The sequence below is a fragment of the Herpailurus yagouaroundi genome, unplaced genomic scaffold, assembly GCF_014898765.1.
Source record: "Herpailurus yagouaroundi ecotype Mexico unplaced genomic scaffold, PumYag 162, whole genome shotgun sequence".
In the NCBI taxonomy this organism is placed as follows: Eukaryota; Metazoa; Chordata; class Mammalia; order Carnivora; family Felidae; genus Herpailurus; species Herpailurus yagouaroundi.
The window spans coordinates 40958953-40986680 of record NW_024412403.1 but is presented as its reverse complement, the minus strand read 5'-3'; the positions used below and the strand labels follow the sequence as shown (position 1 = coordinate 40986680).

The window sequence follows — 27728 nt, the reverse complement described above, 5'->3', positions numbered from 1 at the left end:
CAACATTTCTAAGTTTCTACCTTATCTTCTTCCAGCAGGTTCTTAGACCTATTCTCCCCTCCCCTTTAAACACTTCTGGCCACTAGTGAACCAATTAGTCAAATGGTGGTGGCTTTTTCTGGAAACAGTACTCACGACTCATCCCCCCACTGCCACTTCTGCTTTTAGTTCCCTTGATTTGCCACATTGTTTTCTTCATATTTTCCCTAACTTACAACTTATTTTTCTTCATGATTTGAATCTGAGAATGCTCACCATATTGTGATAGATCAAATGATCGGTTTTCATCACCACTCTGCCTCCTCAAGTTCCTGTTCTTGTGAGAAGTCCGCCAAAGGCTCACAGTCTACTTTAATCTCACTGGCTCTTCTTAGCTCATCCTTAAAAAAAAGAAAGAAAAAAAGAAACAAATGATTTCTTTTTTATTCTCTTGAAACTTTTTCAGCCAAAATACACGCTGACTTTGATGTACTGATGCAGCTGTAGCTCTTCCTCTGCTACCGATAGCCACTTTTTTCAAGTTTATTTATTTTGAGAGAGAGAGAAAGAGCAAGCAGGGGAGGGGCAGAGAGAGAGGGACAGAGAGAATCACAAGCAGGTCCTGTGCTGTCAGTGGGGAGTCTCGATTTCAGGAACCAGGAGATCATTAAGTGAGCTGAAACCGAGACTGAAACTCAAACAAATGAGCCACCCAGGTGCTCCCCCATAGCCACTTTTAAGTGAAACAGGTTTAGAAGTCAAAGAAGAAGAAAAGATATGTGTGTGTGTGTGTGTGTGTGTGTGTATGAATATAAACTGTAATAGCTGTGCTATGAAATGCATACTAACTAAATAAGGATATTTGGCTAGTTCTTTTTGTAATTAACATTTATCAATATCTACCAGACAATTAGAGAATCAATTAGAGAATTGCGAGCAAGTTTCATTATGACACTCGGGAGAATGGTCATATGACAATATGAAATATTTATTCTACAATATTATGACAAAATTTATTCTACCTGGGGAGCAAAACTAGTGCTTACCAATAACTTAAAGGCAATCACAAATATTTTGAGATTTGAGGGGTTATGTGAAAGCCCTTTTCTAGTAGGCATGGGACATCAAATTGTTAACATTTAATATGGAATAAGTTAGTAGCATACTACATGTCATTCTTTGTGGGACTAAGGGTAGAATACCATAAGATTGCTGGCTATGTCAGCTGGGGTCAACATCTCATGGGAAAAAAAAGAAACTAATAATTTTGGTCTTTCCTAATTCATAGAGTTGATAAGAGAATCAAAGAAAATAATGTACTTGTACATACTTTGGAAGATATAAGGATTGTATAAATGTAACTTATTTTAAGCCTTTGGGTTACTCATTGGCAATCTTTCTACTGCTTGTCTAGATCAGTCAGGAAATCAATGGACATCACTTTCAGTTAAAAAATTAATTGTTTTGCTTGACATGTTCCATGAGTACATGGACTTTTGACTTGGTCATATTTAGCATCATTAAAAATAAATTTAAAATTTGATTAACTGGAGTTAGTATTCACATGGTCATGCAAAACTTACAAAACATAAATACTACTGCTAGTCAAATCTGTAAGACTTAGCCACTTCATTTTTGGTTTGTTCCATTGCCTTCAAGATAGAAAACTAGTAACATTAATAGGAACAAATTTATAATATTGATTTTAACCAAGTGTACCAGTATCAACTCTCAAACTCATTACTTAAAATTTACCTCTTAAATTTAAAGAATGTAAAAATACAACCCATCATTTTATGAAGTGCTATTAAATAATTATTCTTAAACAACATATTATTATATTCCCAAGTATCTAATTGCATCTTTGATGGTATGTGACCATCTTATTACATATTTCTCTTAGAGACGGGCAGTAAGCAATGCATCCAATTCTCTGCATACAAGTATAAATCATGGTAAAGTGGTTCATAATTCTAGGAAACCAATGTTATTGAAATATTTACTCATGTCTATCTATTTTACTTTTGTCTATCAGATTCTAAGATTTAGACTTGCTCATAATTACTACTTCCCAAAGTTGGGTTGAAGTATTTCTACTGCTCAAAAACAAATTAAAATATCCATATAGAAATGTAAAAAAGCAGAATGTTAAAGTTAAAAATTAAAATTATCACACACACACAACTATAATTATCAGTGCAAAATACTTGAAAAGAGGTCCAGTAAGTTTGAATTAAAATTTTCACATTCAATATTAAATTTTTCCTAAATTTACTAAAGTCTGTAGTTTGTTAATATTAAGCATAGATTTTGATTGAAATACTAATTAATATTAAATCTCATTTTAGGGAATTTATAAAATACAAAAACATTTAACTTCATATTAGCTAATATTCTTTTATTATCTTATATACATTAAAACTTTATGATCTTAAATGTTGGCATGATGGAGATACTGGTCAATATGAAGTTTTTTTAATTAATAAATAAGTTAATTTTCCAGTTTTATTTCTTTATACAACTTACCAAACCCAGCATAAATGGGTTGGGGGGAGGGGAAATCAGAAGATATTTTGAAAAGAAAGAGCACTATAATGGTGATGTCAAAGAAAAAAAAGAAGAGAAAAAATAATAACAAAGAGCCTAGTTAAAATTAGGTAATTTACTAAAATACTAGCATTCTTCTATGAATTTAAATAATCCAAACTCACAAACCAGATAAAAAAAAAAAACTGTCCTATAAAAATAAGCCAAAAACTAAAACAATTGACACAATGAAGTAAAAATATTCAAGAGCTGAGAATAAAATCTAATCATCTTATGCCAATTGGATTAGCAATTAAAATACTTATATGTACATCAGGTTGTGGAGAAGTGAACACAACCATACAAATTTACAGTGACAGTTGGTAAAATTCTTTTCAAAAGAACCTTGGCCGTAAGCAACATGTCCCAAAAATGTTTATAACATCTGACTAGTAATCCCATTGCTGGAATTTATTATGCAGATATAATTTAAATGAAGTAAAATAGTACATGTATAAGACAACTCATTGAACTGTTTATAACAGTGAAAAACTCCAAGTAAACTCTCTTTGTTGCTCTATGGGTAACAAGAAGTTAAAGGATATTTTTCCTGCTCCCTAGAATTTTAGGCCAAAGCTGAAGACAGAAAGGCAACAAGAACCAATATATAACTTTATAAATTTAGCAATAAGTTTCTATAAATTTCAATAAGTTGTTGACGCTAGTCAAACTCCTGCAGTGCATACAGAGAGGATTCTAAAGGTACCTTATGCCACAGACTGAATGTTTATGTCTCCCACAAATTCATTATGTTGACACCTAATCCACAATGTGATACTATTAAGAGGTGGACCTTTGGGAAGCCACTAGGTGACCAGGGTAAAACCCTCATGAATGGGATCACTAATCCCTTAAAAAGGAGGGCCCAGAGAGCTCTCCCCTTCCTCCCCTGGGAGGATTAGAAGAGAGGAGACAGCCATCCATAAACCAGGAAACAAACACACTAGCACCACATCTGTGAATACTTTGATCTGAGACTTCCTAGCTTCCAAGAACTGTGAGAAATAAATTTCTGTTGTTTGTAAGCCATCCAGTCTATGGTACTTTGTTATAGCATCCTGAACTAAGACACCCCATTATGCTCTTCCCTCACATCTGGAGCTAAGATGGGACAGGTAAGGTTCCTAGTGATCAAAATTTAAGGAGGTACATACACAGCCCTGAGAGTAAATGCCTACTTAAATACTTTGCTTTAGACTCCTTTCCTGATTGGATTGGTTTAGCCTAGCGGCTCGATGGTATGTCTGTGTGATACATAAACAGGGGAAAGCATAGTTCGAGAGAGGCAGGGATAGGGAATAGGGGGCTGAAGAAAGGGTGGTGGTAGAGGAGTCTAAAAGCCACTATTCGGCACGCGAGGATTGCAGGTCTCCTGTGCATCAAGTAGAGGTCTGGGATGACATTTAGGTCTAATCTGTCATCTTCCACCATTCCTCCTGTTCTGCAGATTCTTCTGCTTCTGGAGTTACCTTATTCTGTGAGCAGCCTTCCTGGTGTGGTTCTGGCAGAATGTCGCAAATACAGAATCTTCCAGATTTTCTCTCGACACATAAAACATATGCAACCTTGCTATGCTAAACAGAGGGTTTGACTCTTTACTATCACCTTGCCTTCAGTCCCATTGCCTTGGACATGGATTATTTTTAGAGTTCTGTAGACTCTGTATCAATTGTTATCAGTACTGTCAATATTTGGGGGAAAAATCTGAAGATTTGTGTCTTACATATGCACGTACTTAGTACAGCTCTTTCTAGTTTCTCTCATTCATTCAGAGGGTTGTTTTACATCTACGCTAAGGTGTCTCTGGTGAGAGCTCTTCAAACACGAAGCAATAAATATGTGCAGAATTCTCAGAGTTTTACTGCATTTGTATAATTCTTTAGAGCAACCAAAAATAAATCACAAGAACTCTTGTTTTCCTTCCTGATAATGGTGTCTCTTTGAGACCCTACAAAAGCAGCATGACATTCTGGAGGTTATCAGACAGTTTTCACGGAATATGTACTTGTCAATTAAACTTCTGACAAAGAATATCTTTCTACTAACTCTCTCGAATTTGACAGAGCTGTGCTTTATACAGCATGGCTTCATCAGCAACATGAGCGATAGTACCGAGGCGACATCTGCAAAATCAATGAATGATGAAAAATTTGACGCATATTTTAAAATATCTTAGTAATCTTATCCTTTGTCTTCCTTAACTTTTTAGATTAAAACTTCCTTAAAAAAAACCAAAAACTTCCTTTATGTTACTTGGAGTAGAGGCATCTGAAAGCTTGCCAGAAGCAGAGGTCAAGTCACATTCCAGCTGTGCATCTCATTTATAAAATGTAACAATTAGCAGGATGTCAAAAGCATTGCTTATTTATAAAACTTAACAGTTTGCATGATGCCAAAACCATTGCTTAGTTCATATACAGAAAGATAATAAAAAGCCAGAGCTCTCAGCAATTCAACAAGTGTACCACTCCCAACTAATCTAAGAGAACAATAATGATGTAGCCTAAGACAATTCAAAAAGCTATGTTGAATGAAGGCATCTGGGTGGCTCAGTTGGTTGAGTGTCCAACTCTTGATTTCAGCTCAGGTCATGATCTCAGCCATGGGGCCTGTTTTAGATTCTCTCTCTCACTCAAATTAAAAAATAAATATAAACCATCTTATTAAAAAAAAAAAAAGCTATGTTGAACAAAGTTAATACCTCTTCTTTGATAGCATTCAGTTGCAGGGCTACCAAATCAGCAAAACTGATACTTTTCTGTACATTGGGAAATGTAAGAATTAGCATTTAGTTTCATTTGTGTCTCTGTGAACATGCCTGTGTACATGGGTGTGGCTATTCATAACATCAGAAGAACTGTGGACTCATAACATTCAAATTGGTCTACTTTGTGCATATACTTTTTGTTTATAAAAATATTTCTGTAATTCGTTTTCTTAGTTCGATATAACAATTTTGAAGTTTTAAGGAGGAAAAGAATTATTATAGTTCTTTTGTGGAAAATAATAAGAAGCCCAGGGAGTATTAGTTCATTGAACTTTCATTTGTTTATTAAATATGCATTTGCTGATTTTTTTTAAACCTTATTTTTATCAGTAGTTACTGGGTACACAATAACTAGACATATTCCTTGCTTTTCAGAAGCTCATGACATGATGAGAGTGGGGGAGATATTTTTTTATACATAATTGCACATAAATACAATACGTTCAACTGTAAATACATACAAATAAGAGCTGTGAGAGGCCAGTAAGTTGAATAACAATTTCTAGAGAGACTCTAGGAAGATTTTATTGAGTGGCTCTTGGTTGAGAAATTTGGAATGGCAGGTTAATCTGGTTTAGAGATGAAGTTGAAAATGTAGACAGAGGCCAGACTGTGAAGAATCTTTAGATTGGGTTAAAGGTTAAAAGTACTTGATTTTTATCACTCTTCTACTCCCTTGCTTTTGCCACACCTATTGCCTCCCAAGTACTATCCAAAATATTAAACAACTTAACAAATTATATAAAATATATAACACTTATAAGTCAGAAAATCAGGAAAGTGTTGTTGTAGAAACTAATCGAAGAGAGTTTTAAGAAAGAGTTTCTGAAGCTAAAAGTATTAAGAATAAGTAGAACCACAAAAATTTGATTGAAGACGTACAATATAAAAAGGAGTAAATTCTGACATCAATAACATAAAGTGTGAAAGGATAAAACTGTAAAGCTTTTGTATATGATTGAAGTTAGGTTGTTATCAGTTTGTAGCATACTGTTATAATTATAAGAAGTTTTGTGCAAGCCTCTTGGCAACCATGAAGAAAAAACCTACAGTAGATTAAAAAAGATTAAGAGAAAAGAATCAAGTATATTACTACCAAAAAACTCCATCAAATCACAAAGGAAGACAGCAAGAGAGGAAAACAAAAGAATTACAAAACAGACAGAAAACAACACAATGGCAATGGTAAGTCCTTTTCTATCAATAAATTACTTCATATCAATCAAATTACTCACCAATCAAAAGATGTAAAGTGGCTGAATGGATGAAAAAAATTTCCAAATGAATGCTGTCCATAAGAGACTCAGTTTAGATTTAAAGATACACATGGAGTAAAGTGAAAGGATGGACAAATATAATCCATTCAAATGGTAACCAAAGGAAAACAGCTGGCTATACTTAAGCCACACAAAACAGATTTTTAGTCCAAAATTGTCTTGAAAGACAAAATGTTTAGCAATATTATCAAAAAGAGTCAATTTCACCAAAAAAATATAACGATTATAAATATACATGCACTCAACACTGGAGCACCTAGTACACGAAGCAAATGCTGACTGATTAAAAGAGAAATAGACAACAATACAATAGTAATAGACTTTATTACTCCACCATCAATAATGGAGAAAATCAATACAGCAAAAGTTCATTTGAACAACACTAGAATAAATGGAACGGACAGACACATACAGAATGTTTCGCTCAACAGCAGAATACACATTCTTCTCGAGTGCATGCAGAACATTCTCCAAGACAGATTACATCCCAAGTCACAAAATGAATCTCAACAAATTTAAGGAGACTAAAATCATTCCAAGTATCTTTTCCAATCACAATGAAATAAAACTACAATAACAAAAGGAAAATGAGAAAACTCACAAATTCATGGAAATTAAACAATGTACTCTTGAACAACCATTGGATCAAAAAATAAATCAAAAGGAAAGTTAGAAACTATCTTAAGACACATGAAAATAAAAACATACCATACAAAAATTTACAGAATATAGCAAAGCAGTATAAAGAGGGAATTTTATGTCAGGAAAGGTCTATATTAAAAAATAAGAAAGTTCTTAATTAAATAATTTAACTTTGCTCCTCAAGGAATTAAAGGGGAAGAACAAACTAAGCTCAAAGTTAGTAAAAAGAAATAATAAAAAACTATAAACCAACGAGTTGGGTTTTTTTGAAAAGATCAACAAAGTCTTTAGTTAGACTAATCAAGAAAAAAAGACGCCACAGAAATGAACAGGATCATAAGAGATTATTACGAATAATTATATACCAATAAATTGGAAATGTAAAATAAATGGATAAATTCCTAGAAACACACAATGGAATAAGACTGAATCAAGAAAAAATAGCATGAATCGATGAATAACAAATAAGGAAATTGAATCTGAAATAAAAAATATTCTATCAAAGAAAAAGTCCAGGACCAAATGACTTCACAAGTTAATTCCACCAAACATTAAAAAAAATACTACTGATCCTTCTTAAACTCATCCAAAAATAGAAGAAGAAAGAAACACTTCCAAACTCATTTTATGAGGCCGGCATCACCCTGATATCAAAGCCAATAAAGATACCATAAGAAAAGAAAACTACAGGCCAATTTCTCTCATAAATATGGATGCAAAATTCTTCAACAAATTCTTAGCCTACCAAATCAACAGTACATTACAAGGATGATACAGATGGACCAAGTGGGGTTAATCCCTGGTATGCAAGGATGGTTCAACATATGTCAATGAATCAATGTGATATACTGTATTAGAAGAATGAGGGATAAAAATTCCATAATAATCTCAACAAATGCAGAAAAAGCATTTCACAAATTCAACACCCTCAACACAATAGGTATAGAAGGAACTTACCTCAACACAATAAAGACCACATACAGAAAGCCCACAGCTAGTATCATACTCAATGATGAAAAATTGAAGGCTTTTCCTTCAAGATCTGGAACAAGGCAAGGATGCCTGCTCTCATCATTTTTATTCAACATAGTACTAGAAGTCCTAGCCAGGACAATCAGGCAAGACAAAGAAATGCAAGGAATCCAAATGAGAGAGGAAGAAGTAAAATTATTTCTGTTTGCAGATAACATGATCTTATATGTAGAAAATCCTAAAGATTACACACACACACACACACACACACACACACACAAACCCTCATTAGAACTAAAAAGTGAATTCAGCAAAGTTGCAGTATACAAAATCAGCATACAAAAATTACATTTTTCTATGTACCAACAACGTGCTATCTGAAAAGAAAATTCTAACAACAATCCCATTGACAATAGGATAAAAAACCCCAAAATATTTAGAAATAAATTTAACCAAGAAGGTAGAGGACATGTACACTGAAAACCATAAAATACTGACTACAGAAAAAACAGACACAAATAACTACAAAGACATTTTGTGTTATGGATTGGAAGAGTTAATATCATTCAAATGTCCATACTACCCAAAACAATCTGCAGATTTCAGTGCAATCCCTATCAAAATCCCAAAGTCATTTTTCACAAAAATAGAAAAACAATCCTAAAATTTATATGGCACAACAAAAGGTCCTATAGAGCCAAAGCAATTCTGTGCAAGAAGAACAAGGATGGAGGTATCATGCTTCTTAATTTTGAAATATATTACAAAGGTACAATAATCAAAATAGTATGGTACTGGCATAAAAACAGACATATAGACCAATGGAACAGAATAGAGAGCCCCAAAATAAAATCCACATATAAGTGTCACTTGATCTTTGAGAAAGGTGCCAAGAATACACAACAGGGAAAATACAGCCTCTTCTATAAATGGTGTTGGGAAAACTGAACATACACATGTAAAAGAATGAAATTGAACCTTTATCTTATACCATACACAAAAATTTGCTAAAACTGGATTAAAGACCTAAGCATAAGACCTGAAACACTAAAACTTCTAGAGGGAAACATAAGGAAAAATCTTTTTGACATTGGTTTTAGCAGTAATTCTTGGATAAGACATCAAAAGTGCAGGCAGCAAAAGCAAAAATAGGCAAGTGGGACTATATCAAACTAAAAATCTTTCATAGCAAGAAAACAATAAAGAGAATGAAAAGGCAACCTATGGAATGGGAGAAAATATTTGCAAGTCATATATCTGATAAAGGTTTAATATACAAAATATATAAGAGCAAAAGCAAACAAAACAAACAAACAAACAAACAAACAAACAAACAAACAAAAAACCCTGGGCATCTGAATAGATGCTCCTCCAAATAAGGCATACAGAGTCTACAGGTATATTAAAAAGTACTCAACATTATGAATCATCAGGAAAATGCAAATTAAAACCAGAATAATACCATTTCACATCTGTTAGAATGGCTATTATCAATAAGACAACAGATAACAAATTTGTCAAGGATGTGGAGAAAAGGGAACCCTAGTGCACTGCAGTGGGAAAATAAACTGTTGTAGCCACTATGGAAACTGCATGAAGAGTACCTAAAAAATTAAAAACAGAACTACCATATAGTTCATCAATCTTATTTCTGGGTACCTATCCAAAGGAATTAAAATTATAATCTTGAAAATATAACTGCATGCCTATGTTCACTGCAGCACTATGCACAAAACCAAGATCAAAAACCACCCAAATGGATAAAGAATATATATGTGTGTGTGTGTGTGTGTGTGTGTGTGTGTGTGTGTGTATTTACACACACACACAAACACACTGGAATACTATTTTTTCAGCCTTAAAAAGAAGGAAATTCTGCCATTCACGACAACATGAATAGACCTGTAGGATATTAACTTAATGGAAAAAGCCAGTCACAAAAGGATAACTACTACATGATCCTTTTTATATGAAGAATCTAAGATAGTCAAACTCTTATAAACAGAGAGTAGAATGGTGATTGCCAGGGCCTAGGGGGAGGGGAAAACAGAGAGGTATTAGTCAAAGGGTACAAAGTTTCTGTTATGGGAGATGAATGCATCCTAAAGACATATTGAACAGCATAACGCCTATTTATTTTTTAATTTTTTTATGTTTATTTATTTTTGAGAGAGACAGAGCATGCGTGGGGGAGGGGCCGAGGGAGAGGGAGACACAGAATCCGAAGCAGGCTCTGGGCTCCGAGCTGTCAGCACAGAGACCGATGTGGGGTTTGAATTCACAAACCATGAGATCCTGACCGGAGCTGAAGTCAGATGCTTAACCGACTGAGCCACCCAGGAGCCCAACACCTATATTAATAACACAGTACTGTATATTTTAAAATTTGCTAAGACGGTAGATCTTATGTTAAGTGTTCTTATTACCAAGAAATAATGAAGAGGGCAAGATAAAACTTTTGGAAGTGACAGATATGTTTATGGCATGGATTTTGGTGACAGTTTCACAGATGTATACTTATGTCCAAAGATTCCAAGTTGTATACATACTTTAAATATTTACAGTTTTTTACATGTGAATTTTACCTCAATAAAGTGGTTGTAAAAAAAAGAAGTAACTTCTATAAATTATAGCAGATACTGCCAAGTGATAAGATGGGATGAAAGTTGAAGGTTGTTTTTGAATTTACCCATTTGGAGATCACTGGTGATTTCAGTAAGAACAACCACAGAGAATGATATCTCCCTAGCCACTCAACTAAGTCCTTCTTCTCCACTAGAATCATATATTTGCATATGTTGTCGTTTGCTTAACCACATGCTTTTGTCATATTTCAAATTTCCTCAAGGCTTGGCTGTCTTCAAATGACATTGAAAAATTAATCCAAACTAAGTCATTGAGGGAGAGTAGATGGATTAATGTATTCCTCAAAGAAAACTTAGATAAAAATCCTGAAATAATTGCCCAGATAACTTGTTTAATATACCAGAAAGGACAAAAACACCTTCAATGATATGCTGTAAAGAGGGAGGAAGTGAAATGCTAGGTTGGTCACTGTTGCTTCCATAAGGAAAGCTACTAAGACATTATCATCTGCTACATGAAGAATGATGCTTCTGTGTCTGCAGTAATCAATAGCTTCTAATTTTACATTTTGTGTAAAATTCAGTTAAGAATTTTAATTAGCCAATATCAAATAACTATAGGAATTTGTACTCCCCATCATGTAACCTCCCTGGTCAAAACTTTTCAATGTCTCTCTGCTGATAAGTTGTATAACCTTAAGTCATCCAAGTTCAATTTGGCAGTAGTTTCCTTTTCCATAAAATGAGATGATGCTTTCTTTTTAGTATTGATTTGGGAATTAAACAGAAACATATGTAAAGCAGCTAATATAGTGCATGCATCTTCAAATATGTTAACTACATAGGAAATGGAAAACCTCACATAGGCTCATTTGTTAATTAGGTACCAAGCTACTTTTGTAGTGTATCTCCTGATCCTACCCTGGGTCTAGTTTGCAACTGAAATACATTAGGTTACTCACTTTTCTGTTAAAAAAAAAATCTTTCAGGGGCACCTGGGTGGTTCAGTTGGTTAAGCATCTGACTTCAGCTCAGGTTATAATCTCATAGTTCATGGGTTCAAGCCCCACATCGGGCTCTGTACTGACAGCTCAAAGCCTGGAGCCTACTTCAGATTCTGTGTCTCCCTCTCTCTCTGTCCCTCCCCCCTCCACTCTCTCTCTCTTTCAAAAATAAATAAAACATTTAAAAAATTTAAAAAGAGCAGAAGTTTTTATTTAAAAAATCTCTTACTTCTGTGTCAATTCATATTTTTTTGTTTGATTCACTGAAAATACTCCAAATCTGACAATTTCTACTCATCAAAATCCTGCAACTATCATTTCAAATGATATGAGGTTAAGTCTCTCCTGTTTATGACAGCCAAAAGTTATTTTCTTCCATGAATTCCCATGACGTATTATTCCTACCTTTTGCAGACTTGTATTTTTGTGGCAAATACCACAGGTTGATCCATTCAATACCCTTTCTACATTTTTTGTCTTCTATTTCTTTCACCAGAGAGGCTCCAAAATGATAAGCAACAGCATCAAGTTGTAAAGATTATCCATGTGCCACGTGTCCCCTCAACTCCTCAAAGTTTTGTGTTTATTTTATTTTGACACTTCAGAAATGGAAAGGAAAACATGTAAGTAATTCTTCTCTTGCGGTGGTGTCTACATTTCTCAAGAATTTTCCCTCCTAGGGGCATCTGGATGGCTCAGTCGGATGAGCACCTGACTTCCCTCAGGTCATGATCTCACAGTTCATACTGATCTCACAGTGCACTGACAGCTCAGAGCCTGGAGCCTGCTTCGGATTCTGTGTCTCCCTCTCTCTCTGCCCCTCACCTGCTCATGCTCTTTCTCTCAAAAATAAACAAACATTAAAAAGAAAAGAATTTTCTCTCCTATATAAAAGCAATTTTTCAGGTTGCTACATAGGTGTGCCAACACTAGAGACATGACCATTTCCTTACTAATCATATTACATCAATTCTGACCTCATTTTACTACTTTCTAATGAGTTAGGACAGGAAATGAGTAGTACAGAAGATGGAGAAAAAAGTATTTAATATCTACTTATATATGAGCTACATTCTTATGTATTATATCTTTTAGTCATCACAAGATGCTAGTGAAATAGCTTTTGTTATTCAGAAATTTACAGATGAATATATTAAGGCTTAGATAAATTAGGTAATTTTGCTAAAATCACACACTAAGTGATGGTGCTGGGATTCAAACCCATCAGTTTCGGGTCCTAATGGTCTTGATCACTTTGAATTGCACCACACTGCCTTGTTCCTTACTTTAAATATGAAAGTACCAGGTATAAAATATCCTTTGTTTTTACCAGTTAGATCTTACATAGTCTGGTAATCATTTTTAAAAATGTTATTAAGATTATACTAGAGGTATGCTGGACTTAGCTCCCACTGGCCAAAAACCATTGGGCACATTTCTTCCCAAATGTGTTCAGTGACTTTATTTTGTTACTTTGAAATTGATCATAATACGGGGTGCCTGGGTGGCTCAGTCGGTTAAGCGTCCAACTTTGGCTCAGGTCATGATCTCGGGTTCATGAGTTCAAGCCCTGCCTCAGGCTCTGTGCTGACCGCTCAGAGTCTGGAGCCTGTTTCAGATTCTGTGTCTCCCTCTCTCTCTGACTGCCCCCCCCCCACTCATGCTCTCTGTCTCTCTCTGTCTCAAAAATAAATAAACGTTAAAAAAATTAAAAAAAAACTGATCATGATACACTGTTTGCAATAGGAAAATCGGCAAACTTTACAAATCTGAGCTCTTGCTCTCCCTCCCAACGTTGGTTGGTAAACATTTACTGGAACACCACTAGTCAAACATTGTCATCCAGAATCTTTAAAAGCATTTTTAAAAATAATTTTAATATTAATCTCTTTCCTTTGTTATTACGTATCTTTCAGAGCTGAGTTTTCATCAGTTGACATTTGAAATATTATTGTCATATCCTTTATTCTGCAAAGACTTCCCACTATTACAAAACAAAATCCATCAATTTCCTTTATTCCCCTTATTTACTCATAACCCTACCTTGCTCCTTTTTCAAATTGCAATTTAAATGTGTCATTGTGCCAAGAACTATTGAATTCAAGTAGTTTCCGAACTTGCCTGTAGGAATGCTTTTTTCACAACAGAACTCTATCGAATGTCCAAAAATAACTGAACTGCAAGGGAAGATTTAAAAATAATCATTTAAAGAAGCAGTGAGCCAGAGTGTTGGATAAGTCCTAATTTTATGACCACTGTTCATATATAACTGAAAATATCTTAACTGAGAATTTAAGAAGTATGAAGTAAGTAGCCGTTTTGAACTATGAGAAGAGAGAAGTTAATGAAGTATCTGAAATCAGGATTATACATGAGTACCTAGTCTATGATCAATTGGTACATTAAAAAAGAGTTAGATCATTTGGGGGAAAATAAGAAAGTTTTAGTATTCTAAGCTTATAAGAGCTGACAGAAGCTCTATCTCAGCTAAAGAATTCAATGTATACACATCTGGCCAAATGCTTCTTAAAATTAATAACACCTGTGCAAAGTTACAATTTATCTTTCTTCACATGATGTATAAACCGGGTCAAAGCCACAACTTGAGGAATTTCTTTACAAGATTGCATATAGTTCTTTGCCCACTTGAATTCATATTAAAATAACTTATAAACCAGTAAAGAAGAAAATGATTGAGCTACTGTTAAAAACTAGTGATACCTGACATCTTCCTGGCACAAATTTCAGGAATTTCTGCTTGAAATAGTGTGAATCAATCTGATGGAAGGCATAGTGAAAAGTAATTAAAATTTTACCTCCTTCAGAAAAGCTGTGTATCTGGGATGAATGAAGCAAAGAGAGTGCTAGCAGGCTCTATCTGACATACCATACATGTGGGTAAAGTAATGGCAACAAAAGAAAGTTTGGGTAGGAAGGGGAGGTATTATTCCCATACCTGCTGTTTCCTTGGAGCCTTGAGAGGCATGCTAATCCAGAAATGTGTCATTTGGCCAAGCAAGGAATTGGACACTACTGAAGTTTATTGTGGCTTGGGCAGTAACATCAAATGGAATACATGATAACATTTTGATGAAAGAAGTTTCTTTTGAAACCATTTGTTCCCTTCACTTTCTATCAGGTCACACAATCTTAGAAATGATAAGAAATTTAAGCAATGATCTATATCAATTTCTAATAGAATACACATCAACTCTACTTGGCTATATCAAAAAATAAACAAATCAAGAAATTATCCATCAGTGTCAAAAAATAGTGACAAAAGAAGAAATAAGAAAACACAGAAAAATTTTTGGTTCAGGTATAATGGAATCTGATATTTAAAGAAGGTAATTAAAATTGTAAGGTAAGCTCACCTATTAAAAGGGAAAGATACCCAGATCAACTATCCAGATTAGGTAAAGGTGAAAGCTAATAATATTTTGTTTGTAAGAAAAATTCAACTATAAAATGATTCAGGCCAACAAATTTGAGGCAGACCTATAAAAAAGGATAATATCAGATAAGATGAATTCAATGAAAATAAAAGATTAAATAAATTTCATATAGGAAAACTAGACAATCATATATCTTTAAGTGCCCAATAATCAAGCACCATAATATACAAAAGACCCATAAGCTGGATATCCAGTGGGAAATAGACAAATAATGACTGTAGAGGGAGACTTTAATGGATCTCTATAAATAAGTAACAGTTAATCATATAAAATAACAAGAATATAGGAATGCAAGCTGGTGCAGCCACTCTGGAAAACGGTATGGATTTTCCTCAGAAAACTAAAAATAGAACTACCCTAGACACAGCAATTGCACTACTAGGCATTTTTCCACGGGATACAGGTGTGCTGTTTCAAAGGGACACTTGCACTCCCATGTTTATAGCAGCACTATCAACAATAGCCAAAATATGGAAAGAGCCCAAATGTCCATCGATGGATGAATGGATAAAGAATATGTGGTGTGTATATATATATATATATATATATATATATATATATATATATATATGTATATATATATACACACACAGACACACACATACATATACATATGTGTATATATACATACATATATATGTATATACATCTGTATATATACATATGTATATATATGTATACATATACATATGTATACATACATATGTATACGTATACATATATACACATGTATATGTATATATACACATGTATATGTATATACATATATATGTATATATGTATACACGTGTATATGTATACATGTATATATATATACAATGGAGTATTAGCGGCAACCAAAAAGAATGAAATCTTGCCATTTGCAACCACGTGGATGGAACTGGAGGGTATTATGTAAGTGAAATTAGTCAGTCAGAGAAAGACAAAAATCCTATGACTTCACTCATATGAGGACTTTAAGATACAAAACAGATGAACATAAGGGAAGGGAAACAAAAATAATATAAAAACTGGGAGAGGGACAAAACAGAAGAGACTTATAAATATGGAGAACAAACTGAGGGTTGCTGGAGGGGTTGTGGGAGGGGGGATGGGCTAAATGGGTAATGGGCACTAAGGAATCTACTCCCGAAATCATTGTTGCACTATATGCTAACTAATTTGAATGTAAATTTTAAAAAATAAAAAATAAAGTTAAAAAAATAAAACATATGCATAAAATAACAAGAATATAAAAGTGATGAATACACTGCTTCTTAGTGTCATACACAGCACATAATTCACTGTCTTTCAAGTGTGCAGTGATATTTCACACAATTCAACACATATAAAACAAAAAGAAAACCTTCTAAAAGCAGCTCAAATAGTAATCATGCTGTCCACATTTTCTGGTCACAATATAATAATAAAAATAAGCATCACTGAAAATATTTAAATACAAAAACTTAAAACTTTGTCACTTTCTTCAAAATAACTTCTAAATTAAAGAATAACATTAGACTTCAACGGTACACTATTTGGTTTATACTTTTGAGAATAATATACAGTAATTCTAATAGAATAGCTTTATAAACATAATTATTTATTGTTTTTGCTTAAAAAATAAGCAGACAAAATTTTTGGATTCAGAATATATTATTGTCTATTTTAAATAGCTAAGAGAATAAAAATTCACTTATATTAACAAGAATTTGTCACATTAAATAGAATAAGGATAAATGAATAAAAATAAGTGACTTTTCTGTGAACTAGCCATAAGCACAAGAAGATGTAATAATAAATACCTATAAGTCATATTAATATTCCATAACATAAAATACCTAGGAAAAACCCAAAAAAGAAATGTGTAGAACCCATAAAAAGTCAATTATAAAACTTAATTCACAATAAGAAATAAGTCCTAAATAAGTTGAGAGATATCATATTCCTACAAGGGAAATTCAATTAGTCCTTTCACATTACATGTACTCAAAATGCTTATTCCAGGGGTGCCTGGGTGGCTTAGTCAGTTAAGCGTCTGACTCTTGACTTAGGTTTGGGTTATGATCTCACGGTTTCTGAAAGTGCAGAGCTTGCCTGGGATTCTCTCTTTCCCTCTCTCTCGGCCCCTCTCCAGCTTGTATGCATGCACTGACTCTCTCTCTCAAAATAAATAAATAAACTTAAAAAGAATGTTTATTGAAGGTGCACCTGGGTGGCTCAATCGGTTGAGTGACTTCTGTTCAGGTCATGATCTCACAGTTCATGGGTTTGAGCCCCATGTTGAACTTTGTGCTGACAGCACAGAACCTGCTTTGGATTCTCTGTCTCTCTCTCTGCCCCTCCCCTGCTCATGCTTTCTCTCTCTCAATAATAAATAAACATTTAAATAAATAAATAAATAAATAAATGCTTATTCCAATAAGAAACTCAAATTTTTGATATCTCAGAAAATTACCCGTGCTCACTAAGGGGTAACACACAGGAAAGAATACACAACATTTTGGAGAATGATAGAAAACCCTTGAATACAGTTGCTAAAATAATGCCCAATTCACAATATTTAAAAGTAGTGCCACTGTTGCAACAACTGAGAGAGAGCCACTAAACAGAACTTATCACTGCAAACAGGAGCACCTAGCAGACAATAAATTTAGTATTTCTTACAAGTGAAGATAGAATGACCTTTCAAAACATGGTATTAAGACAATAGGGTAAATATTTAGGGATAAAAGGTCATAAATGATATATAAAAATGAATTAAAGCTTGATCAAAGAGCTAAATAGAAAATAACATCATAGCTATTGGAAAATATGAACAAATATCCAACTGATCTTCAGATGGAAAGTTGTAAACTTACTTTTGGTTTCATGAAACTAAAACCAAACCAAAGTAAAAACCTGAAATGTTAAACCACATAAAATTTAAACTTAAGTGCCACCAATCATGGAACAAGTTCAAAGGTGTCAACAAAGGGGGAAATTTACAGCATATGACAGAGCTTTGAAAAAACATAAACATGTCCATAGTTACAGCAAAAAAAAAAGCATTGATAATTCAAAAAGGAGAAACTCAAATGACCATAAAAATAAAAGGAATTATATTCAACCTTATAAGTAATCAAAGGAAAAATACACCAATATAACAAGAGTTGAGATGTATAATTTTGGCTATCAATTCAGCAAAAGTTTGTTAAAAACTAAGACATGATACTCAATTCTTGTGAGAAGGTTGTGATAGAATTGTGGAGACTTTTATTATTTTCTTTAAGTGATTTTATATATTCATGTTTTCAATAATCAGGAAAATGTTATTAGAATAAAATCACATTTTATATATTGAAAGCATCTGTAAAGTAAGTAATAGAAAAAATACTTTTCAGTTTTAACTTTTGCAATTCATTTTTTATTTAAACCTAACAATGAAAATGATAAAAAAAAAAATCTACCTTAAAAAGGAATCCAGAGAAGAAGCAGTTTTTTTCTCAGATACTTTAGGGTCAAAGGACAACATATTCTATAGTTGGAAGATGATTGGACCAAGTTCAAATGTGTATTTGTGCCCCCGCCCCTCACCATTTAAGACAAACAATTTAAATCTCTGGGTATCACTTCCCTCTTCCATAAAATGGGGATAATCATTTCTGTCTGGATGTGAAGATAAAATGTAATGATACGTTGGAAAGCAACTATAAAAATTATCAGTTAATTCTCAAGCCATTCTGTTTGTATTCATGGAAGTATGTGTAGTTCTAATTTTGTCAATTTTTCTTCTACTCAATGAATTTCTGTCCAGGGCAGGAACATTCCCTTCTACCTCTTATTTACATTTTGTGAGGTTCAATACCACTTTTCTATGCTATAGACAATCATACATTTATTCATCCAGAAAACACTTCCCTACTGTTTCACTATGAATTCTACATATTTGTATCTGACATTAAATTAGATGTTCTTCCAAAAAATCTAATGTTACAATGTGTGATACTGGTTTTAAGGTAAACTTTTTTAGCCAGTGCAGAACTATTGTCTGTCTATAACTTTGCAATGGTGTGAAACACTTATATACTTTTTAAAAAGTGCAACAATCTTGACAGATTTTCTCCACTTAGGTCCTGAGGTAGCAAGGATATTTAATGAAAGGTTGCAAGTACTTTTAGTGACAGAGTGTACTGAAAGGAAAAGCATAGAAAGGAAACTTGCATAGATTTTAGCTAAATCTTGCTAACCTTCTTTAGGACAAAAATGAAGTCTGTCAGAACTTAAACCCTTTCATCTGAAAGCCCCTTCCAGGATTATGCTTTATGAAGGGAAGAATATGAGCTTCTCTCTTCTGTGTTTTAGGACTAATGGTGGCTGATTGAGTTTAATAAGGAAAGGGGGAAAGGGAGATCCACAGATGAATTTGAGAGAAATTGGTTCTTCGAGCATTTGAAATTCAAGCTATTTTTCTCAAAATAGAAAGGGTGAAAATTACACAGTCTAGACTTTAGTTATGCAAGGTAAGAGTAAAGAGATCCATTGCTTTTATTTCAACTAGAATGATAAAGATTGACAGGTCCTTGCCTTGTCAAGCATAGCTGCCCAGAAGCCAAAGAACAGCTAAAAGATGCCTTGAATTATTCGTGTTGTGTTGCAGTGGCTACACTGGCTAACTCGCAGAGAGAATGCTGAAATGACCACTTTCCAAATCTGGAACTCATTATTTCACACATTAAGAAGTTATGAAAATATGCAACCCACCTATTCATTATTACTTGTACCACATAACTAAACCATCCTTGCCTGTAAGCATGAGCCAAATCACTGTTTTTCTGAAATTATCTTAGCTATCAAGGCAGTAATCAGGAATTTTGCTTGCTACGGCATTCAGAAAACAAAATCATACTTTATAAACTTTTTGAAATATGACAGATGCCTCAAAAAGTATTGTAAGATTAAAAAATAATTATAAAATTAGGGCTTTTGATAGCTAGGTATTTGCACATAACCTTGACTGTCTTAGTGTATTCACAGGTTTCTACTTATGTAAAACCTCTATCTCAAAGATTTTATTCTATTAGTTTTCACCATGAGTGTGTGAATAAATTGATATATATTAATTACAAGACTGGGTAATAATGCAAAAAGAGAGGAAAGATTCAGGTTGAGTTGGAGCCAAAGATCTCTACATCTTGAATAGCTGACAGGCAGACATTTGTAAAACATTAGTAGTGAGTATCAATAAATCTTGATTTAATTGAGATAGTTTTCTTCAATATTAGTTGACATTGTTTTGAAATAGATGAAAAATTGATATAAGGAAAATGTAACCATGTATTGTCCACTTAATAAACAAATAAAACAACCATGGCAATGTCCATTTACATTGTATAAAAAAGTAAAGGTAGTTGAACACTAAAGTGGGTTATTGAGTGAAGTTATATAATATTCTTCCCTTGAGGTTTTATTATATAAGAAAAACAGCCATCTGGCTCAGATATGGTGGATACAGCAGATTATGTTAGGAAGCTTCTCTGAGTTTCTTGGTCTTTTAATTTTGTGAAATAGTTTGAAACAGTGAAATGCCATAGACAGAGGCACCACTGAATAGAGAAAGAGACATTTTTGCAATGATTTTTAGAAAATCACCCTCCCATCTAAGGGTTTTTGTGAAGTGTTCAGGGTTGTGGCTGGTTTACAGGCATTTTCATTGCAGGCAACAGGAGAGTCAGAGAAGTTTGTCTTTGATGCCCTTCGTGCCAAATACTATGGTTCACTCAGTCAGGGGAAATAGAGATGAATAGGACTCAATTGTGGCATCCAAGGACACCCTGGTGTAACTGGAGAGAAGACATCAGTAAATAAATAAAAAATACATATAGCCAGTGAGTATAGCATGGAAGCTAGCAGAAGGGAGTTGTTTTCTAGTTATAGGAAGGGTCTAGAAAGGAAAACAAATATCTGAATTTTGGCAAATGACTACGAATTTCCCAGGTAGAAGGAAGGATATTCAGACCTAAGTGAAGAACAGAGAGGAAAACCTCATGCGTCAGTGAGGAGTTCCCTATTGCTGAAGCATAGCTGGCAGACGGGCAAGGTGGGGTGATCGGAAGGAAGCTGGAGCAGAAATCCAGATAAAGGAGGGCCACAAGAGTAAGCTAAATAGTTTGGCTTGTTCCCAGAAGGACATGGGAAGCCACCAAAGGATTTTAAGCATGGGACAGAACTAATCTCTAAAATTAATTTGGTAGCAGCATGGGGCAAATGACTCATGGGGGCAAGGCTTGGTCCAGGGAGATGAAGTTAAAGATACTTAAAAGGGTCCAGGCCAGGCATATTGAGTTGAAGTAAGGTAATGGATGATCAGGAAAGTAGATTCAAAAGACCCATCAGACTGACTGGATTTGGCTGGGTATGGAGAAAATTTTTAAAAAAGGAATTGGGAGTTTCTCTGGTGGGATATGGAATACAAGAAACTTATACATTTAGGGGAGAAAGAAGATGAGTTTAACTGTGAGCCTGTTGACTGCACCTAGAGGTCATTATCTGTCCATCTGGTGATCTCTAGGGTCTGTAGCTTAATGAGGAGTTTTGAGCTGGATATGCAGCAGACAGGGAAATTTTCCCAAGTCCAAGTTCCATTGGTGCTACATGACATGACTTGACTTGTACTACGTCATGGCATTAAATAAAACTGAATAACAAAGTGAGGAATTTATTCCCTTTTCAATTTTCTTTCCCTTTGAGAGTGTTACAGTTTGTTGAAGATCTGTTTTTAACTTTTGTTATCTCCCTTTTAATAAGCTGAGAGCAAGTTGGCCTCAGGCTCAAGACTTTTAGTTGGCAATAATTTTACCTGATTAAAATTTTATAAGATCACTATTTTTGTTGTTGTTGTATTACTTTTTTTATTATTGCCTACTATTTGTGGCAGTAATATTTATTTTTTCACTAACAGTGATAAGAAAGTTATTTTTATTTATTTATATTTTATGGACAAACTCATGAAGGTAGTATGTGTTAGACCTGGGTGCAGATGCAGAGAACTATTAATGGGCAATGTTAGAATTGAGACTTGTCACATTTGAAATAAGTAGGACCCATTTGGAGGTAACTGAAACCACAGTAGCTAATGATATTATTTTATAAGGTGTAGCAAGGATTCCTAATTCCCATACATGAACTTTGGTGAGTCCGTCAATTGACAAAAAATGATCTGCAATTAGTTGTACTTACGTGCATTATTTTCTTAGGGAGGAAATACCATTGTTGTTTGTTCCTTTGTGTTTCTAGTTTCTTAAAGGGATCTTTCACCAAAGAAGAATTAGAAAAATGGCAGTGAATGGAGAAGAAAGCTAAGGATAGATAGTGGAAGAGGATCACCAAATGAATGGAGAAGTAAAATTCAAAGACAAAGAAACTGGACCAAGAAAGTGCTGCCACTAACTTTGTTTAAGAGCAAGGAAGTTATCTTTGAGTCTAATGGAAGTAAAGGTATGAATGGTTAATGGTTAACTTTGCCAGATGTTCCTACACAGTTTAGCAAGCTAAGGTTTCAGTGATTCGTAGCTTCTGGTTTAAAAATATGATGACATGGGACACCTGGATGGCTCAGTCACTTGAGCGTCCAACTTTGTCTTGGGTCATGATCTTTTGGATCATGGAGCCGCCGCAGTGGGTTCCATGCTGGTGGGTGTGGAGCCTGCTTGGGATTCTCGCTCTCTCCTCTCTCTCTCTGTCCGTCATCTGATCATGCTTTCTCCCTCTCTCTCTCAAAATGAGTGAATAAACGTAAAAAAAAATTTTTTTTAAATAAATAAAAATAAAAAATATGATGCCAGTTGCCACAGGAGTTTCATGGTATGGTAGGGGTGGAAGCCAGGCTATGGTGGGAAAGGAGTTAATGGGAGGGGAAGAGATGGTGGCAAGAAATAAAAATTACTTTTTTTAGAAGCTGACTGAGGAAAGGAGTGAACGGGACTAGATACAGGGATTGTTCAGGATCATGACAGGCTTTTCTGTTTGCTTGTTTTAAGGATGAGAGTGATATAATCTTAATCAACTTAAACAATGGAGTCATTAAATAAAGAAGAAGTTAATGCTGCAGGTGATACAAAGAATGGCTTATGAAGCAAGGTGCAGATTGGAATGGGGCAGTGGTAGATCCAAAGCAGAGAGGAAGTCAGCTTGACTATAGGATAAGAGGGAAGGAGAGTAGCTGAGCAACTAAACACACAGGAGTCAGAAGAGTGGAGAGAGCTTCATTCCTGGGAGTGTCTGAATTCCCATTAAAGAGGAATCATCCTGAGAGCAAAGCACAGGACAGGGACAGAGACAGGATTAGTTTTGAGAAGGGTGGCCAGCTGTGCTCAGGCTGCTTTGGAGAACTGCAGAGAATGCCAAACGATGGTAAGAAAAGATTTGATGAGAGGTTAAGTGAACAAATGACATAAGAACTGACTTTACTACAGTGGCGTCAATTAGAAGAGTTTCTACAAATGTCCCAGGCAGCACTTCACTTTAGGAATATAGGAGGCTGACCAAAGGACTGATACAAGTCTGGGGCTTTGTGGGAAAATGCACTGTCCCTATTCCTAGTGTTGCTAGTTCTCTCACTCATTCAGTTCTGGAATTCTATCCCCTACCAATTATTAAATGACTTTGCTCCCACAGTTCTTCTCACTCCCTCTCTATTTTTTAAATCAACTCTTGCTTCTGCCTGGTTCATTCCCATTGGCCTAATTCCAACATTACAGCTCCCATTTTAAAAACAAATCCCCATGGCCTGCTCTAGCCACTTTTCATCTTTTTCCTGAAAAAGCTATTTTATACAGAGTTTTTGTTTCCTCATCTTCCATTCTTTTTTCCTCATTATTATTTTAAACTACAATTTTTTGTGTGATTTGCATATAAACTTTTATTATTTTCAATAACTATAACTCAAAGATATTAATGTATATACAAGACTAAGCAAGTATATACAGGACTTTATCCTCCTCCCATTATTGAACCCCAACACCCAGTTTTTCTCCCTGTAGGCAACCACTATTATCCAGTTTTTAAATATATACTTTCATACATAGGTTCATTCTCCTTTGTTCTATAAATGATAACATACCATGCATACTGAATTGCAACTTTTTCTCTTTAATAGACTTTGAAAATCTTTTCATCTTAGTACATAGAAAGGTGGCTTAATAATTTTAACAACTGGATAGTATTCCATTGAATGGATGTACATAGTTAATTTTGTTTGTTATTTACAAGTATTTATTGCTGTCAATTGTTTATCCATATAAAAAGTTGCAGGGAGTAACTTGGAACATATATTATTTTTCCTAAGTGCCAATATATCTGTAAGATAAATTCCCAGGACTGAAATCACAAGGTCACTAGTCTTTGTTCAATCCCTATCGGTCAATCTTTTATCACCACCGTTTCAACTGAAATAGCTCTTTTCAAGGCCAAATAAAATTTCAAGGTAATTCTTTGTCTTCATACAATTTAACTCTTCTGCAGCATTGGAGACAGCTGATCCTCACTTCTTCCTTCTTAAAATACTTTTCTTCTTCTGGCTTCCATGATATTACACCCTTCTGGATTTCCCCGTTTCACTTACCGCTCCTTCTCAGTTTCCTTTTCTGGTTCCTACTCTTTTCAGTGTCCATATTTTGGGCTGTTTTAGAGCTCTTTTCTCAGTCTGATGCTTTAAATACATTCTCCCCTTAAATCATTTCATAAAGTCCCATTGTTCTAAATGTCATTTATATAGTAGTGACTTACACATTTTTATCTCCAACTCTGACTTTTTCCCTGAGCTTTCTCCCAACTACTCTTGAGATGCCCGCATCTGAAGATCGAATAGGCTGCTCAAAGGTTAACTGCTTCTCCTGACTCCTCTCATATCAGTGGGTGACAACTGCACTCTTTCAGCTGCTCTGATCATGTATCTAGGCGTGAACCTTGATTCCTTTCCTCTGTCAGTAACCATGTCTAATACATCATGGAGTCTTCTCACCTTTACTTCCAATATATCCAGGATATGGTATATGCACAGCTATCACTCTGATCAAAGTCTAGGCTTTGAACTAGCTCCCTAACAGCCTCCCTACTGTCCCTCTTGTCTTTATACAAATTATCTCAACACAGTATCAAGAGGATCCGGTATCAAGAGGATCCTGGTAAAACTGTTGCCCAATAGAAATGCTTTAATGGCTTCCTATTGTACATAGAAGAAAACAGAAAGTGCCTACCATGGGTAAAAAGGCCACCAACTACTTCTGAGAGAAGGAAACACCACCGAGAAATTATTAGATCGATATAGTCTTCTCTCTTTAATACTTACATGTACTCATTGATACAATTTTTGCTTATTTATGTTCGGTCGTAGGCTCTGACATTTCTCTTTGCACCTTTTCAAGTGGAAGTAATAATTTCTGTTGCAGATGCCAACTCTGAGTTTCCCTACTGCATTTCAAGAGTTCGTCACTTTTAGAGCAGAAGTGAGCATTTCTTTCCTGTCTAATTTAGGGTTGAGGGAATGGAAAAGGAAGGCTTCTCACTGTGGGGCACAGGAGCTGTGGTTCTATATCAGATCACTACAGATGCTTCCCTACAGGTCTTGACCTAAGGATTATTCGTGCTTTCAGTTAATAGCAATCAGGAAGCAACAAGCTACATCTTGTTTACTCTGCCTCAATCAGTGTCCTTTCCACTCCTTAAATTCTTATTGAAAAAAAGAGAATCCTGCCATAGCCTTTCAAATATAACCATATCCATGTTGTTTTACACTAGCCCTTTATTACTAATACACTAGAAAGTGCCCTTTAAAAATCCTTGAAGTGATTTCAGTAATAGTTAATCACATTCAAAAGGGACCACACTTACTAGATAAGAAAATGCAAACTATTACTCCTCTCATTTCCAGTTAAGAATTTAAAACTGAAAAAGCTGCCTTTACAAATGTGTGATTGCTCAATCTCAGGCATCTATAAAACTTGCCTACTGAGTTAAAGTGTCAAAAATTGCACTCTTCTTTAAATCTTCATTCCATCAGAGCTCTTTACATACTGTTGAAAGGGAACGACCCTTTGATATAACTAAGTTCATTAGTTCTGTAGTAAGTCTCCGTGGACGAGGCTTGACAAATGATTCATACCGACCAAAGAAGGTGTGGGGAAATATATTAAAATTTCTTGGACAAAATCTGGCAACTCCTAAGCTGATACCAGGCAAGAATAACATTTGTTCTAGAAACAGCTGGGTTTAACAAACAAGCCACGTAAAGCATAGAAAACCACTTCTGATTGGAAACAGTGAATAACTACTCTCATTATCAGGACCAATGTTGACACACAGGTGTGAATGGGATGGAGAGGATCAAGAACTCCACTTTCCTTGGAGGAGATACACAGTGATGACGCTCAAACCTGCTTATGAGTTTGGAGAGGGAGAAAGGGAAAGAGAAGGAGGAACAGTAATTCTAAGACCAGAGGGATGGAGAGTCTTCCTCGGGCTTGCAGCTGGCTCGTTGACACTCCCAATTCACAGTGAAAACCAGCTCAGAGTCCAGACCTCCTTGTTCAGCAAATACGTGGACAAAAGGGGCAACTCAAACTTGAGGATTTAGACTTGGGTTCACCAAATCAAATTTCAAAGATTTGTATATAAATGAAACCAGAGTGAAACCCGTCTTGAATCTGTTTCACTTTCCCGGTTTGGGGTATAGCACGCCCACTAAAATTTAGTCAAACTGCAATGATGACATAGATAGTCCAGAAAAAGTGATTTTGAGTGGCTGGTGATGTCATCTTACATGCTCACTGAACAAATCGGCTTAACGATGTGACAATCGACAAGGTGCCTGAGAAATACTTTATATGCAGAAAACGAAGTCTTCTCAAGGTTTCTTCCCAAGTGCGCGGAAATGCACCCTTAGTTCTCTGGACCGCTATCAAAGGTCGCCTCTTTCGCGCAAGTGGAAATAACCCCAAACCTCAATCCAGCATCTGAAGCACCCAAAATACTCCTCTCCGTAGGTATTGTCTCCTCATCTCCTCCATTTCATTCCTTAACTTTCTGGGCCCACAGATGCGGCTCTCGTAGCCCCTTTGGGGGCCGGAACCCTGAATAGCCACCCTCACTCAACCGCCCCCCTGAACGGGAAGGCAGGCTTCCTTAGTCGGGCAGGACCAGCAACCTCCCAGGCCCCTCGTGGCCGCGAGGTGGAAGCTCTCTCCTGCCCTTTACCTCAGTGCTTCGTACCCGCGGGAAATCAAGTTAGAAAACTGCAACCTTCCCCCGATCTACTCCTCCTCCCGGCCCCTCACATTTCTCTAACCGTTTTCCCCAGAAGCATCCCGCCGGGGGATGAATTCGAAGACTCTCCCGACCCTCCAGTGCTGGATTCCGGCCGGTGCCCGGTCTCTCTCCACCCCAGCCGCCCCTCCAGGTAGGAGCGCCGGAAGCCTGCACCCTCCCAAGTGGGGTGTCGGACCCCT

General features: G+C 35.3%; 1 long non-coding RNA gene across 1 annotated transcript in view; it reads right to left on the bottom strand.

The window, feature by feature from the left end:
* The window catches only part of LOC121036107 (uncharacterized), a 91307-nt gene that overhangs the window by 62804 nt on the left and 775 nt on the right, over positions 1 to 27728 (bottom strand). The window contains exon 2 of the long non-coding RNA XR_005793238.1: positions 256 to 380. This is a non-coding gene — a long non-coding RNA (uncharacterized LOC121036107). The remainder of the gene's footprint in view (positions 1 to 255; positions 381 to 27728) is intronic.